General features: G+C 34.5%; 1 long non-coding RNA gene across 1 annotated transcript; it reads left to right on the plus strand.

Moving 5' to 3' along the window:
* Positions 1-14,987: 14,987 nt before the first annotated feature.
* LOC126739618 (uncharacterized) lies at positions 14,988-17,669 on the plus strand. Its single transcript, XR_007661671.1, has 6 exons — positions 14,988-15,747; positions 15,800-15,914; positions 16,203-16,578; positions 16,643-16,716; positions 16,773-16,817; positions 16,889-17,669. It is a non-coding gene; the product is annotated as an uncharacterized LOC126739618 (long non-coding RNA).
* Positions 17,670-19,098: the final 1,429 nt, after the last annotated feature.

Genomic DNA, 19,098 nt, shown 5'->3' on the forward strand with positions numbered 1-19,098 from the left:
ATTTAAAAGAAGAAACTTGGTTTTTAATTTAAAAGTTTTTTCAGTGACAGTCAAATTAATTATTTTGAATTTATTAATCAAATTTGGTACGACATAAGAAAAGGATCGCTTAAAGAGTTCTTTGCTATGGCTAGGAATTGTTAAAAGATTTTTACGTCTTATATTAAGATTATGCACATGAGTACGATAGGTAAGCTTTTCAAGTAAATAAGGCGGAGTTTTTGATTTAAGAATTTTGTAAGAAAAACATAAAATATGTAATATTCGTCTATTGTGCATATTTAGCCAACCTGCTTCTTTTAATTTATAAGAAATATGTTGCCGTCTTCCTATACCAAATATAAGTCTTAAGCAAGAGTTTTGAAGTTTTTTAATTCTACCTGAGTCGGAGTTATCGAGACATGGTCCATAAATTGTGTCGCAAAAATTTAACGGTAATAGTACTAAAGCATCACAGAGCAGTTTTTTGATACTTGAGTTTAAAAAATGTCTTTGACGATATATTGTTTTTAAGGCAGAATATCCATTTTTTAGTTTAAGGGTAACATGTTCTTTGAATCTGAGTTTATAGTCCATTACTAGTCCAAGATTTTTTGCAGAGTTTTTAAAACTTATTATATTGTTATTAAGGTGTACATTTAAATTATTTAAAATATTAGTTTGATGATTGTCACTACAAAAAAGAATAGTTGCTGATTTAGTGGGGTTATAATCTTTAGAAGTAATTTTTGAGTTTCTATATTTAAGGTATTTAAATCGTCATTTATATATTGATTAGCTTGGACAACATTAGTGTGATGAAATGAATAAAATAGCTGGGTGTCATCTGCATAGCAATGGTGCTTACAGTGTAAAATTTTTTTAGTAATTTGTGAAGTATAAAGAGTATAAAACAAAGGACCAAGAATGCCTTGGGGTACCCCAGAGGTAACATCCAGTGCATTTGATTTATTGTTATTAAGCACTACTCTTTGTTTTCGATTAAACAAGAAAGAAGACACCAATGCCAACGCAGACTTAGCAAAACCCATATATTCTAATATAGCCAGTAATATTCTGTGATTTACCATGTCAAAGGCTTTAGAAAAATCTAAGAGAATCAACACCGTAGCTTTATTTTTATCAAGTTCCTTAAAAATATCTTCAGTCACTTTAGATAAAGCGGTTGCACAACTATACCCCTTACGAAACCCAGACTGGTATTTGGGAATTAAATTATTTACATTTAAATATTGAACTGTTTGATATTCCATAACTTTTTCTAATATTTTTGATAGTATAGGAAGTACAGATATTGAGCGAACATCATTAAATTCAACAGGATTTTTTATTTTGGGCAAAGGAATAACATTGGCTTCTTTCCATTGATCGGGAAAGCAGTTTTGTTCTAAACATACGTTTATAATATGAGTGAGTGGTTTAATTATGGCAGGACAACAAAGCAAAATCAGGGTAATGTTTAATTGATCAACGCCAAATGCTTTAGATTTAATAGATTTTAAGTAATTTATTATTATATCTTGTGTCACCAAATTAAATTTAAATTCAGCCAAATAATTTAACCTATGTTCTTTAAAATACCCAACAAATTCTTCGTCACGGTTATTATTGTTTGTGTTAATATTAGAAAAAAAAATATTAAGTTTATCTACATCTTGCATAAGAGGAGGAAGTTGTATATTTGATTTATTAGAAATATTTAGTTTATTAAGTTATTGCCATGTTTCTTTGTTATTAAATACTCTAAATCTGTGAGCCAGGTATGCCTTTTTTTCCGCCCTAATTGAACTAGTTGCAAGATTTCTGTACTGCTTATAATTTTCCCAATCCTCGCGACTTTTGGTGTTTCTAAATTTACGTAAAGCCGAATTGCGAAGTCTTTGTATAAATCTAATATTAGGAGTAATCCAGGGGCAATATGGTCTAGTTTTACCCTTTACGTTTTTTATAGGAGCATGTAAGTTAATTAATTCTAATAAAGATTGAGTAAAAAAAAAACTTTATTATTTAAATCAGCCATATTGTACATATTATGCCAGGGAATCGATTCAATATCAGACTGAAATAAACAAGTGTTGATATTTTGTAAATTTCTATAAATGAAATTATAAATTTTAGGCTTAGGTATATCAAAGTTTATATTGCAGTAAATTAGCATATGATCCGATATTTCAATATCCCTTATTCCACAATTCTCCACCGACTCTAAATTTGAGAAAAGTAAATCAATTAAAGACATAGTGGTGTTGGATATTCTGGTAGGGTCAGTTATAAGCTGTTGCAAACCATATAATTCAGTAATTTCGCTTAATGATACCTTAAAATTCAAATCTAAAAAATTTATATTAAAGTCACCCAAAAGTAAAATAGACTCATAGTTAACATAAAAGTCGGTCATAATATTTTCAAGACGGGAATAGAATAGATGTATGTCGCTCTTGGGAGGACGATATATATTACCAATTAAGACTTTTTGATTATTTACTTTTAATTCGATCCAGACATGCTCAAGATAATCGCATGTTTCCTTAAGAACTTCACGATAGTCGATACATGATTTTACATAAACAGCTATACCACCTCCCCTGCTTAATCGATCTTGCCGTATGAGACTATAATTTTGCAATTCTATGACTTCGTTGGTAACCCCTGTATGTAACCATGTCTCTGAAACCCCAATCAAATCATATTGATAACTATCTACATGTACTTGAAAAATATTAAAATTATTTAAGATGGACCTTGCGTTAATGTGTGCACATGAAAACATTATTTTAAAGCAAAATAGAAAGTTTTTTTGTTAAACAATTAAGGTAAGTAAGTACAGGAAAGGGAGAAAAAAAAAAGGGAGAAGGGTTAGAATAGGGAGTATATGCTTACAAAAAAAAGAAACAAAAAAACAAAATTAAACCTAACAACTATCTATAATTATATACACATACATACATATACATATATTTTTCCCCTTTAATGAACACCGATTTAAGTAAATTAAACACTTATTTATTTTATTTTTGTCGTGTTTGTACTATCCTACTCAATACAAAGAAACTTTAAGCAAAACAGAAAATTATAGTACCTATAAATACGTTAAAAAATAAATCATCTGCATTTAATTATTTAATATTTTAAATTTTTTGGCTTTATTGTTATTATACGCATATATATTTAGTAATCATTAGCGTAGAAATATCATTAAACAATATTAGTACCTAGCTTTCAATCATGAATATCTACAACTTATTGTTTACAAAATATTGCAATTCAGAAAAAAAACAAAAAAAAGCCTTTAATTTATTTTTATATCAACTAGGCATGCAGACAAATTTTTAAATTTTTATTATAATAATAGTATGCAAAAGCCAGTCGATCTTTAAATATAAGTTTAGTTTAGAGTATAAGAACGTCTGTATTTATTTTTTAGGAAGATATAAATAAACATTTTCATTATAATAGCAAAATACATGCACAACCTAATGACCAAAATATTAACGTATTTAATTAGAGAATTCATTAGAGTACCTGTTTTATGTGAAGTCCAGTGTTTACCAGCTGTCATTTTTTCCATTGAACTAACCAACACTAGTTTCGCGATAATGATTCACCTACGATTAAGTCATTAAGAGCTTGTTCATCACGAATTAATTTCCGCACATCACCTGTTTGCACATATACTAAGCCATTATAAGTCCACGATTCGGAACTAAATGCCTCTCGTGCCTTTTTTAATAATTGTAAGTTTGTTGATGTTAATAGTTCTGTGATTAGAATACGCGAGCCTTTAAGTTGTTTTTTGGCTGAAAACACACGATCTCGCATCCAACGGCAAACAAACTGGACCACTAGGGGGCGGGGCTTTTGGTTCTGATGTTTTATGTTTTTCCCCATACGGTAGTAGTGGGATAAGTCAGATTCATTTATTTTTACAGAAAGTCTGTCATTAAATAAAGTCGCAACCATATTAAATGGGTCAGAGGAAGACTCCTCTAACCCGTGTAGGACTAACGAGTTTAAGTTTTGATTTACTTCCACTTGGGAAGTTTTTTTTTGTAGGTTGACGACGCTTTATTTTATCTCCCTTACCTCCTGGGAAAGCTGCCGTAAGGAGAGTATCATATTTTCTTGAAAAGAATTCAGTTTATTCAAAAAACTGCTGTTTTCTTCACCATTCATAAGATTTTGCGGAGATTGTTTGTAGTTCGTAAACTCTGTGCGCAAAAGGTTAAAACCATCGGCAAATTGTTTTGACAGTTCCTCCACACGTGCACTGACTGATTTTAAATTAAGGTTTTGCCCTTTATTTGACATTTTTCTTCTTATCCTTCACTTTACAGGGCTTATAGAGGCACTAAATAACTGCACTGTGATAGAAGAAACTAAATTTTTACCCACTGGATTACAAAATTTAATAGCAAATGTAGGAGCACAAACACTAATGCTTACTACTCAAGCGCCATCTTCTAATCGTACCATAATAACACCGAGATTGCAAAGTTAAATCACTTACTGTATATGGATGATTTAAAAATAATGGCTGCAACTAGGAACCAGCTAAACCAAATGTTGCATAATAGAAGAATTCTCTAACGACATCGGCATGCAATTTGGACTAGATAAATGCCGTACTCTCAATATAATCCGAGGAAAAATTCAGCCAGGAGAATATCAGATGCAGAATTTCCAGACCATCGAGGCCATGGGCGAACACGAAATTTACAAATACTTGGGGTTGAAACAATGACAAACGATTGAACAACAAACAATGAAATGCGAACTGACTAACGAGTTTGTGAAAAGGGTAAGACCAGTTTTGAGAACCAATCTCAACAGCAAAAATATGTTTAAGGCACTTAACTCCTACGCATGTTCAGCTCTTAGTTATTCTTTTAGGGTAATTAATTGGAGTAGGACAGACATAGAAAGGCTACAAAGAAAAGTGAGGACCCTACTTACTAAAACGCACAACCACCACCTTCGAAGTGCCACTGAAAGAACAATGCTTCCCCGCCACCTTGGAGGAAGAGGATTAATAAATCGGGGTAAACAACTTGAAAAACAAATCACTAACTTAAGATCCTATTTTTACAGGCAAGGAGAAAATTCCACGCTGCATCGCGCAATAAATCAAATAGACGATTCCACTCCTCTACAACTTAAGAGCCAGGAAGCGCGCAGCTACCATCATACGGACCAGGAAAAACTCCGCATCTGGATGGAGAAGCCCCTTCATGGGCGGCATCCTAATGAGATCAGCCAAAATCATGCCGACACTGCTTCGTCGAACTATTGGTTGGTATCAGGCAAGATGTTTCTAGAAACCGAGGGCTTTCTACTCGCCATCCAAGATCAGGTTATACTAACAAGAAATTATCTCAAGCACATCGTCAGAGATCCGTCCGTACAAAACGACAAATGCCGGTATGGATGCCAAACATCAGAGACAATCCAACACATAATAGGAGGATGTCAGGCCTTTGCAGCGACAGAATACAAAGAACGGCACGACTCAGCTGGGAAAATTTTACATCAAGAGCTGGCAATGAAGTTGGAACTTATTACAACAGAGAAGGTTCCGTATTATAAATATACTCCAGAACCCGTAGTGGAAAATGACCGATATAAGTTATATTGGGACCGCAGTGTACTTACTGATCAACATGTAAGGCATAATAGACCAGATCTTATTTTAATAGATAAAATTTCCAGGAAAACAACTCTAATTGACGTAGCCATACCGAACAACAATAATCTGCAAGAGAAACACACTAAGAAAATCGCCAAATACAGAGATCTAGAAATTCAAATCGGAAGGCAATGGAGAATGGATAATGTTCAGACCATCCCAATTGTTATATCGACCATGGGTGTAATACCAAAGAGTCCGTAAGGTCTGAGCATCCGTAAGGTCTGCGCAGATTTGTTTGAACTGAATCATGTTACATAAGCCAGATTTATTAAGAAAATGAAAGAATCTATTGGGCCAACAAGGGTCCACTAAAACTATAACAATAGGATATAGGTGCGTACGGCGAGTATTTAACGTTGAGCAGGAAAAATCCATTGTTAAATACATAATAAAGGCATCTCAAATATTTTACGGTCTATCGCCAAAAGAAATACGTAAACTGGCCTACCAAACAGCCGTAAAATATTTATTGAATATGCCGAATACATATACTAAAAACTCATTGGCAGGAGAACATTGGTTTTCCGGGTTTATGAAACGTAATCCTGAACTATCAATCCGTTGTCCCCAGGCTACAAGCTTTTCAAGAGCTACCAGTTTTAAACCAACAAATGTACAACTTTTCTTTGACAATCTTGCCACGGTAATAGAATATATAAATTTGAAGCGAAGGACATTTATAATATAGACGAAACCGGTATTACGACGGTACAAAAACCTGCTAAAATCATAGCAGAAAAGGGACGCAAACAGGTAGGGGCACTTACATCAGGAGAATGTGGCCATTGGTTACAGTGGCAATAGCGGTAAATGCAATTGGAAATAGCATCCCACCAATCTTTATCTTTCCAAGATTAAGATATCAGGATCATTTCGTTCGTGACGGTCCACCAGGGTGCATTGGAGCAGAAAATGCTAGTGGATGGATGCAAGAAGATGAATTCTTGCTATACTTAAGACACTTTCAAAAACATACCAACAGTTCAATTGAAAATAAAGTTTTGCTTTTAATAGATAACCATCAATCTCATGTAAGCATACCATAGCATGAACTTTTGCAAAGAAAACGGCATTGTCGTCCTCTTATTTCCCGCACACTGTTCACATAAACTACAACCTTTGGATCGATCGATTTATGGTCCATTTAAAAAAGCTGTAAATTCAACTTGCGATTCTTGGATGAGAAACAACCCAGACAAAACGATGACAATTTATGACATCCCCAGCATCGTTAAACAAAGTCTCTCTATAATTTTAACACAATCTAATATTGTTGCTGGATTCCAGTGCACTAGTATATGGCCGTTTAATCGAGATATTTTTACGGCTTTAGATTTTGCTCTATCATATGTAACTGACAGACCTGCTCCCGAAAATTTGCAGTTAAATATCCCTCAAGAAGTCCAGGCAGTAGGTTCAAGAGAGAATAAAGATTTAAGCAGCACTGATTCTTTTTGAAAATTAGTAAATTCTAACTCTCCAAGAGCGTCAACGAGCGGAACTGTTTTGTTAGAGCTACCAAGCACCCCGCCTCCAGTTGCATCTACAAGTGTCCAGTCAGCCTCTAACCTCTCTTTGGATGTGTTTTCACCTGAGCTAATAAGGCCGTTACCAAAAGCTCTTCCTCGAAAAACTACAGGGAAACGCAAAAGTAGAAAATCCACCATTTATACGGACGCACCAGAAAAAGATGCTATTCAACAAGAAGTTGAAATAAAAAAAAAGAAAGTGAAAAAAAAATTGGTGATCCAAAAAATACATCAAAAACACCAGTGTCCAAAAAACTCGTCAACAGAATAGTCAGGACGATAGCAGCAGTGACAATGAAGACTGTTTTTGTCAAGTATGTTTGGAATCGTATAGAAATAGCCGTTCAGGGGAAAATGGGTGCAATGCACTTCGTCACATGTAGAATGCACTCGTCAAGAAGATTTGTATATCTGTCATAACTGCATGTCAGAATAAATATTCTACTTTGCTAATTTATCTTTATTTCAGCATTAGGATAATTATTATGTTGTTTAAAACTTTTGAATAAAAAATTTCGTTTTATTTAAGCGTAAAAATTATAGGTATCAATGTTTTTTTCTTTCTATTTCTAAACTTAATGTTATTTCAGTATTAAAATAAATATTTTGTTTATTCTTAATGGTGTTTCAACTGTCCCTGGTATGTGTTTAAACTGTCCCCGTCTCCGGGACAATTAAAACAATATACAAGGCTATATGTTTCCTTTAATATATGGCTCGAAGGACCATACCGCCCATCAAAAATGCATTGCATTTTTCAGTGGCTTGAAAGCGGCAAAGGACATAGCTTGACTACAGGTCGCTTTAAGGTGCCATTACTGGTTTGAACAGTAGCGACTCTGACTACTCCATCCGAACCCGGATGTACCTCCCTAACTCGACCCATTTACCACTGCAGGGGCGAATTAGCACTAGAGTTCCAGGAGAGAGGTTAACAATAGGCTTATGCCATTTGGTACGTTGATGTAGCGTGTGCAAATACTCACTAGACCAATGGCGCCAGAAATCTTGATGCATTTTTTGGAGCATCTGCCAGCGAACTAAACGATTTACACGTAATGAGGTAACATCAGTTTCGGGGAGAGCAGTCAGAGGCTCCAGTACTAAAAAATGCCCGGGTGTCAAGGCGGTCAGGTCGTTTGGATCGTTACTAAAGGGTGTAACTATGTTTAATTCTTCATAAGTTAAACACTGATTAACAGTCACGCGATATAAATGGATTTTAACAGATTTTACCCCCGCTTCCCACAGCCCTCCAAAGTAAGGAGCGGAAGGTGGATTGAAGTGCCATGATATGCCCTCAGTCGAGGCAGAATTAACCATAAAACCATCCAATTGTTTAGACGCACCAGTAAAATTGGTACCGCAATCGCTATATAAGTGCTGACAACGGCCACGGCGAGCGATAAACTCACGTAAAGCAGCTAAAAAGGCCTCGGTAGAGAGGTTAGAGACCAATTCAAGATGTAAAGCCTTGGTGGCAAAGCAAACGAATAGGCACAAGTAAGCCTTAGTGGTGCGACTGCCACGGTAGCGTGACATCATTACATTAAAAGGCCCGGCGTAGTCCACTCCGGTGTGAAGAAAAGGCTTTACTTGGGAGACGCGCACAGCAGGCAAATCACCCATTGGGGGCTGAATAGACTGGGGTCTACACTTAAAGCAATGTACATATTTTGAAATAATTTGACGAATGACCCTTTTGGAAGACACTATCCAGAATTGTTGCATGATAAGAAACTGAACACTTTGGAAACCTGCACGAAAATATTTTAAATGAAAATAAGTTACTACAAGTTTTGTAAACTCGTGAGTACCAGGTAAAAGGGCAGGATAATTATGATTAAAACTCAATGAGTGTTTTAAGCGACTACCCACGCGCAAGATATTGTCACTATTTATAAAAACGCTTAACCTTCTAAGCGGCTTCGAACGCAATTGATTGCTTTGAATTAGCCTTATGTCTGAAGCAAAGGCCCGTGACTGAACATGCTTAACCAAAACCATTGGTTAAGCTGGGTTAGTTGGGAAGACGTAAGAGCACCTGTAAGTTTTTTAAGTCGGAAACAAATGTTATTTTTGTAGCGAAAGATATAAGCAACAATGCGCGTTAATTTATCAAATGATGAAAACTTCAAAATGAGGCTTTCAAAAAAATCTGAAGCGAGAACCAATAAGCAGTTTTTATTTTCTTCAGGTAAAGAAGCGAAATTTAAAGAAACATTTACAAAAGGGATCCAGTTGCGATTTGAATTAAGTAAAAAACTCGGACCTGCCCACCAAAGCGAACTATTTTTAACTCTACCGGAAACAGGCCTCTAGAACCTAAATCCGCAGGATTGTTTTCAGAGGAGATATGATACCAATAAGAAACGGGTAACCTTTCTTCGATAAAGGAGACCCTATTACTAACAAAAGTACTCGATGTGGAGACGCTTTAATCCACGAAAGGGCAATTGTTGAGTCACTCCAGGTGAAAATTTTATGAATTGCGAAAGATGAGGTATAAATTTTGTAAATATGTGATAGCAAACGAGACAAAAGCACGGTTGCGCATAGTTCTAAGCGTGGAATCGAAAGAGTTTTTAGCGGTGCAACTTTTAACTTAGCACATACAAATTGAGTGGCTACTTCTCCATCAGGAGTTAAACAGCATAGGTAAATTACAGCGCAATAGCCCTTTGCGGAGCTATTGCAAAACCCGTGAATTTCAATAGTCTTATAACTGAGAGGGAACAAACAATGAGGAATTTTACATTCCGATATAGAAGATATCTCCGAATAATATTTATTCCAAAGAAAAACGATCTCGTTTGAAGGCGTTTCATCCCAACCTAGCTTTAAGTACTATAACCGCTGAATGAAGTGCTTAACAAGAAAAGTTAAGGGAGAAATTAATCCCAAAGGATCAAAAATCTTTGCTAAATTAGACAAAAGTATTCGTTTTGTGCATCCTTTATTAATTGAACTAACTGAAAACTGGAAAACATCAAGAGAATGATTCCACTGAAGACCTAAAACTTTCAAGGGGCTATCTGAATCGAAATTAAGTGAAAGACTTTCATAATAAAGAAAAGATGGTTGAAAATCAGCTAACAAACGAGGATCATTACTACACTATTTTCGAAGTTCAAAACCACCTTTCTGAAGAAGAGACATCAAATCCTTTGAAGATTTTTCGCTCCCTCAATGGTTTCTGAGCCACCGTTGACGTTGTCAACATAAGATGACCTCAAAATAATTTGGGAAGCTTCAGGAAAATTAATCTTTTCCTCTTCTGCTAAATCTAATAACGACCTAATGGCAAGATAAGGTGCACAAGTGAACCCATAAGTAACTGTAAGAAGGCGATAATCAGCGATAGGTTGATCTTTGGAGAAGCGCCACACGATTCTTTGATAATCGGCGTGTGCGGGGTTTATTAAAATTTGCCTAAACATTTGGCGAACATCGGCTGTGAAAACAAAACGATGAATTCTGAAGCCAAGAAGTAACTCGAAAATATCAGTTTGTAATTTGGGTTCAGGGAGAAGACACTCATTAAGCGACATGTCCCCGGGAGATTTTGCTGAAGCGTTAAATACTACGCGAAGTTTAGTGGTGGGACTGGAATACTTTAACACTCAATGATGTGGGATATAAAATGACCGTTGTGGTATGTCCTCTGAAGGTAGTAATTCCATGTGATTTTGAGTAAGGTATTCCTGCATAAAAGCAGAGTAATCACAGTAGAGCTTCGGATTCCTTTCGAGTCTGCGCTCTAACGCCCTAAAAGTTTCGCACAGCTAATTCTCTACTGCTAGTAAACTCAGGGTCCTGGCTTTGAAATAGCAAGGAGACTACGAATCTCCCATTTTCGTTGCGATAAGGAAAATTAGCAAAGATTTCCTCGCATTTTCGATCCTCGGGAGATAATGTCTTAACGTGAGGTACCTCCTCAACTTCCCAAAACTTTTGCATTGTATCATTAATAAACGTATTAAAGCAAACGAGAGACTGTGAAGCATGAGGCAAGAACCCTGACGACACTTTACCCATCAAAATAAAGCCAAAGATGGTGTTAATAACGACAGGCTTATTGAGCCGATCATTAAGACGACCCTCCTCTAAAATATAGGGCAACAAAGAAGCACCTATTAGCTTTTCAATAGGACCGGGGATGTTATAAGTAGGGTCAGCCAGCACAGCATTGCGCAAGTGAGGCCATGTTCCTTTAGGCAAAGGGGATTTAGGTAAACAACCACAAATTTTTGGAAGAACTGCTGCTTCCAAATCAATAATAGGGGTAAGTTTGTTACAAGGGCGAATTTTTGTGAAAATACTTTTTGAAAACAATTAGGTACATGGGTTTCTCCGACACCCTGAACGGAACAAGGCAAATTATAAAGAGAAAGGCCAAGACGTCTAACACAATCTTGCGAAATAAAATGAAGTTGAGAACCTGAATCCAATAATATTCGAACTTTTTGAAAGTTTCCAGATCCGTCTAACGTATCCACAAGAGCTGTGGATAGTAAAACATTAATTGAAGCATTATCATTAATACTACTTGCGACTAAAGCCGAAGAATTTGAAAGATCAGCGGGCAAGTATGACCGTGCATCATTATCTATAGGAGAAGCACTAGAGTGGGGAGTGGAGATAACATAATTACTGTTACCAGAGTCAGTGTTTCTTTCGAAATGCAACAAAGTGTGATGCTTCTGTTTACATTTATGACAAGTGTAAAAACTTTAAATTTACTTGTCACAGAAACATGAATGCGTTTAAGTAACATCTGAACTAGAATGAAATATCAAGAGTCTACAGGGAAATGAAGATTCCGTAACGCAGAAAGATTATCCGAAAATATATCCAAAAGCTGCCGTAAATCACTGGAATTTTCTGTGGTAAGCTTTGGAGCATTTTCGATAGCTACCCAATGCAGAGCTGCAACTAAACGAGTGTTTTGGTAACGTTTTACCAGTGTTTCATAAGCTGTTGAATAATTAAGATCGGTCATGGGTATTTTTTAAATTCATATTAACGGTTGGCCACGCAAAAAACTCAAAAGATAATTAAATTCCTCTATATTGCTCAAACTGGCAATGTTATGTATCAGCGCATCAAACATATCTTTAAAAGTTGCAAATTGTGTGACGTTCTTGGAAAAGATGGGAATTTCAACTTTTGGTAAAGTGACATGCGATAGATTACGAGAAACTGAAGACGAGGAGGAAGGTTCAGAGCCAAGTTGCTCACCGAATAAGTCCAAATATGTTGATTTAATGCACCAAAAATCTCGTTCAAATGAACTTCTAAGGCGATCCTGTATAATAAATTCCTCATCATCTAAGATGCAACCAATCACAATATTGTGCTGTTTAAAAAATTCTAATTTAATAGACTCTAAAGACCCATAACGCAGCTTAAAAACTGTATAATTAGAGTTATCATTTTTTGCACTTTTAGAGATATCAAGCAAGTCCGAGAGTCGGTTCGCTTCACTCTGTCTAAGAAGTTTAGCCTTTTTTAATTTATCAGACATTTTAAATAGTTTAGACTGTATATAAAAAAAATACCAAATGCACAAAAATTCTTTAGAAACTAAAGTAACTACAAGTAAGGAATATATAGAGAAATGAATGACCACTCGTTACTCTTTAATAAAGTGACGATAGTGAATTCGAAGTATTAATTTATGTTTGAGTCACCCTGTAAATATAACACAAAATACGACCATGCACCAAGCACCAAGAAACGTTCAACAGTTAAAAATATTTGCGGTGTTTATGTTTTTATCAATTTATGTTTTTTAACTGTTTATGTTTAAATTCCAGCAAAACCTGAGCGTAAAACGACCTGTATCAATGAAGGCTACAAAACTTTATTTAAATTATTTGTGATCAACAAATAACTGCGATTTAAGAAAGATATAATAATAAAAAAAATGGTAATCCGGTGGACCAAAATGTCTTTTTGATTTTTATTTTTGTTAAGAAAGTACTGTATCGAAAACTCACTGTTGAGAAAAGTGGACTGTATTTATTGTTTTTTTTGACTTGTTTTTTACTTGATTAAAATTATTGTAAAATTTAAGAAAACTGAACAGGCATTATATAATAAGTATAAGTAAGTAATAATATAAACCTGATTTTAAATATACAAGGAATTAATAAATGTCCTTGTAAAATTTTTTTTAGCTGTAAATATGATTTTCTCTAAGAGAAAAAAATAAATATTTGGAAATTGTTTCAATTGTCCCCGGTCTCCCCTATGTATATGGTAATTTACAATTGTATACAAAGAAAACTGTGTAGTTACTTTACAGCTAAAATGTATACTAATAAGTATATTACAAAAGATAGGATAAAATATAATAAGTATAACTTAATAGCTAAAAATTAAAACTAAATACAGTTTGCTTGGAAACACTAATTAGCAAGTATGTATTGCTAATTAGTGTTTCCAAGCAAACAAACAAGTTTTTACTTAGGCCTCCAGCCAGCGCACAGAACATAGCAATTGTAGGTAACAAGGTAACAAACATAGAGAAATTTCTACATATATTTAAAAGTTGCGATAAGCTACAGTTGATTATGTCATGAGTTGAACAACAGGAAAGTCTTGGTTTTATAGCATCTCAAGGTATTTTTCGGCGTTTAAACTACCATCAATGAAAAACAGTTCTATAATATGGTCGCTCAATATATTACAAAAACTTTTGAGGGTACTAAGTACGGAACCGAAAACTTCTGTGCTCGTTTTTCTGAGACCAGTTAAATAGCGAACACTCGAAGGATTGTTTACCATGCGTTGGAAAAAACCCATCTCAAAACAAAATATTCTCTAAGCAATTTTCATTTTCATTTGTCTTTTCCATCATGTTTTCACGAAAATGTCATTCTTCGCCACTGGTCTTCAGGAAACGCCTCCTGAGTTTTGGAATATTTAAAACATTTATATCCATGTTATTTTCAAATACTTGTCATAGTTTTATGGTGCATACTCAGTTTAGAAGTGTTGGAGAGACTTCTGCTCGATCATGATGAATCCAAAACTAAAGCACCACAAACCATTTTTTTCCCGCCGTTCTATCTCCTGGACCCTTTCAATGCACGATATAACCAACATAAGATAGGATGTTGCGCATGAGGGGGCGGTCCTTAATATGACGGTTGACGGCACTCAAGACGTGAAATGGTCGTTTGCCTGTCTTATTTGGTCTTATTTGGATAGAGTTTTCGTGTTTCTTGGTGTTTATAGTGAATTCTAATCAATTTAAAGACTTTTTGGTATATTTTGTGGACGTTTATTGACAATAAAACTCTTTTAAAATGCGTTGTTCTGTGTTTGGGTGCAATTCGGATAAGGATTCGAAAAATAATCCATGTGAAGTTTTTTAGTTTTCCAAAAGACCCTATTTTACAACAAAAGTGGCTGCATCTCACTAAGAGAAAAGACAAGGTGAATCTGAAATACATTGTTCGTTCCAAACACTTTAGTGAAAGTGATTATAAAGTGAATTTGAAACACACCCTTTTGAATTACACTCCTAAAAACTATAGAGGACTAAAGGACGATGCAGTTCCTTCCCAAAATTTGTACTCAGCTGCTTCCAGTGTTTCTGTTTTAGTTTCAGAAAAGTCTAGGGAAAAGAGACAACTGGTGTCCAAAAAAAGGTAAAGGGCTCAGCTCATTAAACAAATCCTAGATAATACCACAGAAGCGTAAGTTTATTCATTTTATGCACGTAGTGATTTATTAACCTTTATGAATTTTACTAGGAAAAGCCAAATTTTTGCAAGTAATATTGGTGATGGTAGGAATGATAATACTGGTCCTGATCAAAATCTAGATAATACGAGTAGTTTGATGATGGAATTGAATGTAGATCAAGATGTAAATAGTACGACTACTTCTGATACAGGGTGATAATTTTTCCTATGTACTTGTTTAATTTTTTATTGAAGTAGTGGCGTTATTGATTGTTAATGAATGTTCTTTAATGTAGAGTGCATGTGCATGACTGATGAACCTTTTCGCCTTTTGCCCCAGCCAGACCATTTTTTAACTTACCATATTACATTTTTTGCGTTCAAACAAATGATGCATATGAAGGAGTTGAAGAGCTGAGAAGAAAATTGTTAGGCGTATCACAGGAAAATGAAAAATTAAAACATCAACTTGCTGGTGTCATGGTGTCAAACGTGTTTTAAGTGAAAACCAAATCAAGAAAATAAATATCCAGAAAAGAATTTCTTCGTCAGTAAGCGAAATCTCAAATGCAATAGCAGAATATGCGGCTGGACCAAGGGTATATAAGCTTAGCTTAAAAAGAGGTTTTCCATATCCTGCTGTTTTAACACTTAAGCAGTGGCTGAGGAAAATAAAACTGGAACCAGGTATTTTAAAAAATGCTCTAAGAATAGCTGAATTTGCTTCAATGAATAGAAAAGAACGTGCATGCACCATAATGAGATAAAAGTTAAAAGGGAATACCAATATGATCAGGCAAATGATTGTGTAATGAAGCCCTATAGTTATGTACAGGTAAAAATAATTAACTTTACTGTTGGCTTTATAATAAATTTTATTATTACAGGTTGTTTTAATCAAAGGGATATTAAAGCCGTGGAAGCAACCTATATTCTACGACTTTTACTGTAAAATGACATCTACTCTACTAATGGCAATCATTAAATTTGTGGAAGAATCAGGTAGAGTAAAAATCATATAGGTAGCTTTGGTACACCTAATCACAGCAAAAAAAATAATCTAGTGCCACCTCTTTTTAAGTCTTCATGGTAATTAGTAACTACATACAAAACAGCAGTGACGCCTGTGAAGCTATTTCGCATCGAAGTTAGGATCACTTAATAAGAGGTGGCACAAGATTTTCTCTGTGGCGTAGGTGTACCAAAGTTATACGATTTTTACTATAAGTGTTGTGCTAACTATTGGGCTAAAACTAAAAAAAAATACCAATATGATGAGTTACTTTGTAGGTTTCCATGTTGTGGCTATGATTTGTGATTTGGGCGGTGCTAACCGAGGATTTCATAGCGAATTGGACATATCTGCGTCAAAGCCATATTTCCAAAATCCCATCAACAATGAAAAAGTTTTTGTATAGGCTGATGTCCCTCACCTCATAAAACTTATTAGGAACAATTTTGTGGACTATGGTTTTTAATTAACAACAAAGTGATTAAAAAAGACATTATAGAACAAGCAATAAGTGCCACTAGTGCTTTGGATTTGAAAATCACCCATAAAATAACTTTAGGACCAAACTATTTTCTCACACCATCTCGAGTGCAATATCACGGTGTGGAATACTGGGATATTTAACTGCGGAAAATTGTTGATTTGTTTAAAATGGTATGACATTTATTATGCCTATACACATAATTTTACTTATTACTATAAATGATTTTGTTTGTAGGTTAATGATTGGTTTGATGTGTTTAATGACAGCACCCCCATTAGTGATTCAAGAACAAGAAATAGAGCCTATGGGTTAGCCCTTGATGATCAAAATACAATTTTAAATAAAATTTCAACTGTAATTGCAGGGTTAAAAGTAATTGGCAGCCGAAGCCAGTATCCATTTCAAAAGGGTAATAATTATATAAATATTTCAAAAATAGTTGTATTAAATTAAACAATTAATTATAAAATTATTTTTTAGGTATTTCGATATCTAATCAGGCTTTACAAATGCTCCTTGTAAATATGACACGCCGTTTTGACGTGCAATATTTGTTAACCAGGCGTATAAATCAAGATGCGATAGAAAACTTTTTTGGGATAATCAGAGCAAAAGGGGGCCTTCATGATCATCCTAGTCCTATGGAATTTAAGTATAGGTAAATTATTGTCTAGAGAGGCCAGCTAAGGTAGTTATTTAGAAACTTATTTTTATATTCCTCTACAGGTTGAGATCTTACATTTTGGGTAGAAATGAGGGTGTATATCCAGAGTTTTCAAACATGGAAGCAGATGATACCCCAGACATCCCACTCAGCGGAGTACTCGTTGAAAAATTGAATATCATTCCTTCTGTAGCAGATTGAAATGAAAACATTTCTGCCCTAAGAGAGGAATTGAATGAGTTGGTCTACGATGGACTCAAAAATTTAGCTGGTTTTATTTGCCACAAACTTAAAGATTCTGGTTTGGAAATCACTTTGAGTGAGAGCTACTCCTGTATAATGTTATCACATTCTTAAATTCATTTGTTCTTGTCAAAGTTATATTAGAACATTTTTCTTTTATTATGATAGAATGCAATAAGGTCCATATTTTAATTTATACAAATCAGTAATATTTAATGAACCCTTTGGCTTATATAAATTTATTGTTGGTTTTAACATTGGCACATAATTATTTTGTTTTGAATTTTTTTCCAAAGGTTCAATTTTATTTTTGAAAGCAGATCCCCAAATAGAAATTAGATACTGAATTTTAGAATAAACTAGACTAAAATATATATTTTTTAAATGTATGTAGGTACATATTATATTCTAGTTATTTTAAAATGTATAATGGACAAATTTTTATCTTGGTTCTTGACAAATTGTTGAGGATAAAATTTATAAAATGTAGAATAGGTGATATTTATATAGGAAAAGTTTTGATCTTGAACTTTGGTATTTTTTACTATATTGAAACTGTTTAAATGAAAAAATTTCTACAAACTGCATAAATAAAAGCCCAATTTTATGAAATGTTTTCGCGTTTTTATTTACTCTCGCTTTCCCCTCCTATACTGATGTTGTAGTAAATTTTGTGATCTACAAATTAACTTCTATCTCTGCTTAATCTGTATTAAACCGTTCTCATTAAACTAGCATTTTAATACTTCGAAGAGAAATTTCACGGTAAGAAAAAAGAGTCCTGAGTGATAAGTATTAGACATTTTGAAACTTTTATGTCTTTAGGGGATAGAACAACTGATTTGGAACATAATTTCTCTTTATAGTTTTTTTGTAACTAATTAAATAAATGCGTAAATAGAGAAAAACATAAAAACCGGCTATCTCAGCAATACAAATCACATCTTGAGTGACGTCATTGCGCGATGCAGACGAGAACTCGTACACCGGAGCATCCGGCCCTGCTTTTAATGGTCCTTGGGCTTTGACGTGACAATTTGTACATTCTTAAAGGTAAAAAATATCTTAAAATTTACACGCTATTTAAAATACTTTTAGCAGAAGGAATCGATCTATTTTCAAAATTTACTAAGAATAAATTCCTGCATTGTACTGCCGAATTGCCTCCATAAAACCATTTAATCAATTTCAGAACTTTTTCGGAAGGGGTATAAATAGCCATAATGATAAATATTTAAAAAAATTAAAATGGTGCTTTAAGACTCAATAGTGGAGTATACAATCATACAGTAAAATGAGGTTTTCTGATTGTGCCATGCCGAAAATAGCAAATCAGACGATCAGACTCCGCCTCGCCGCTTATCAACTAAAAAGTAAGCGAGAAACGGTGTTTTGAATGTCGGACATTTATAATGCCTTTGTGTAGTATTCTAGTCGCCACCCTGTATAAGTAAGCATATTCTTAAAATAAATTAAAACTCATGGAAAAATGTTATTGCTATAACACCTGACTATAACTATTTACATGTAAAGGCTTTCTTAGTTTCAGCATTGTTATTAAAACTACACCCTTTTCTTCACTTTGTATTCAGTTACACAAAACAAACATCCATAAATAATTAAGTAGACAAACTGGCCCTAGAGCTTCCACAAAGAAGAAATTACGTCGCTCTTCAGCTGCTCTCCTAGCTGTCTGTCGAGGAGGCACGTGAGCTACTTTAGCAGAAGCAGACACGCTAAAGTTCGGTAACTTTAAGGGCCGTCGAGCGGGAAATATACGAAA

Source organism: Anthonomus grandis, chromosome 1 (assembly GCF_022605725.1).
Source record: "Anthonomus grandis grandis chromosome 1, icAntGran1.3, whole genome shotgun sequence".
Taxonomy (NCBI): domain Eukaryota; kingdom Metazoa; phylum Arthropoda; class Insecta; order Coleoptera; family Curculionidae; genus Anthonomus; species Anthonomus grandis.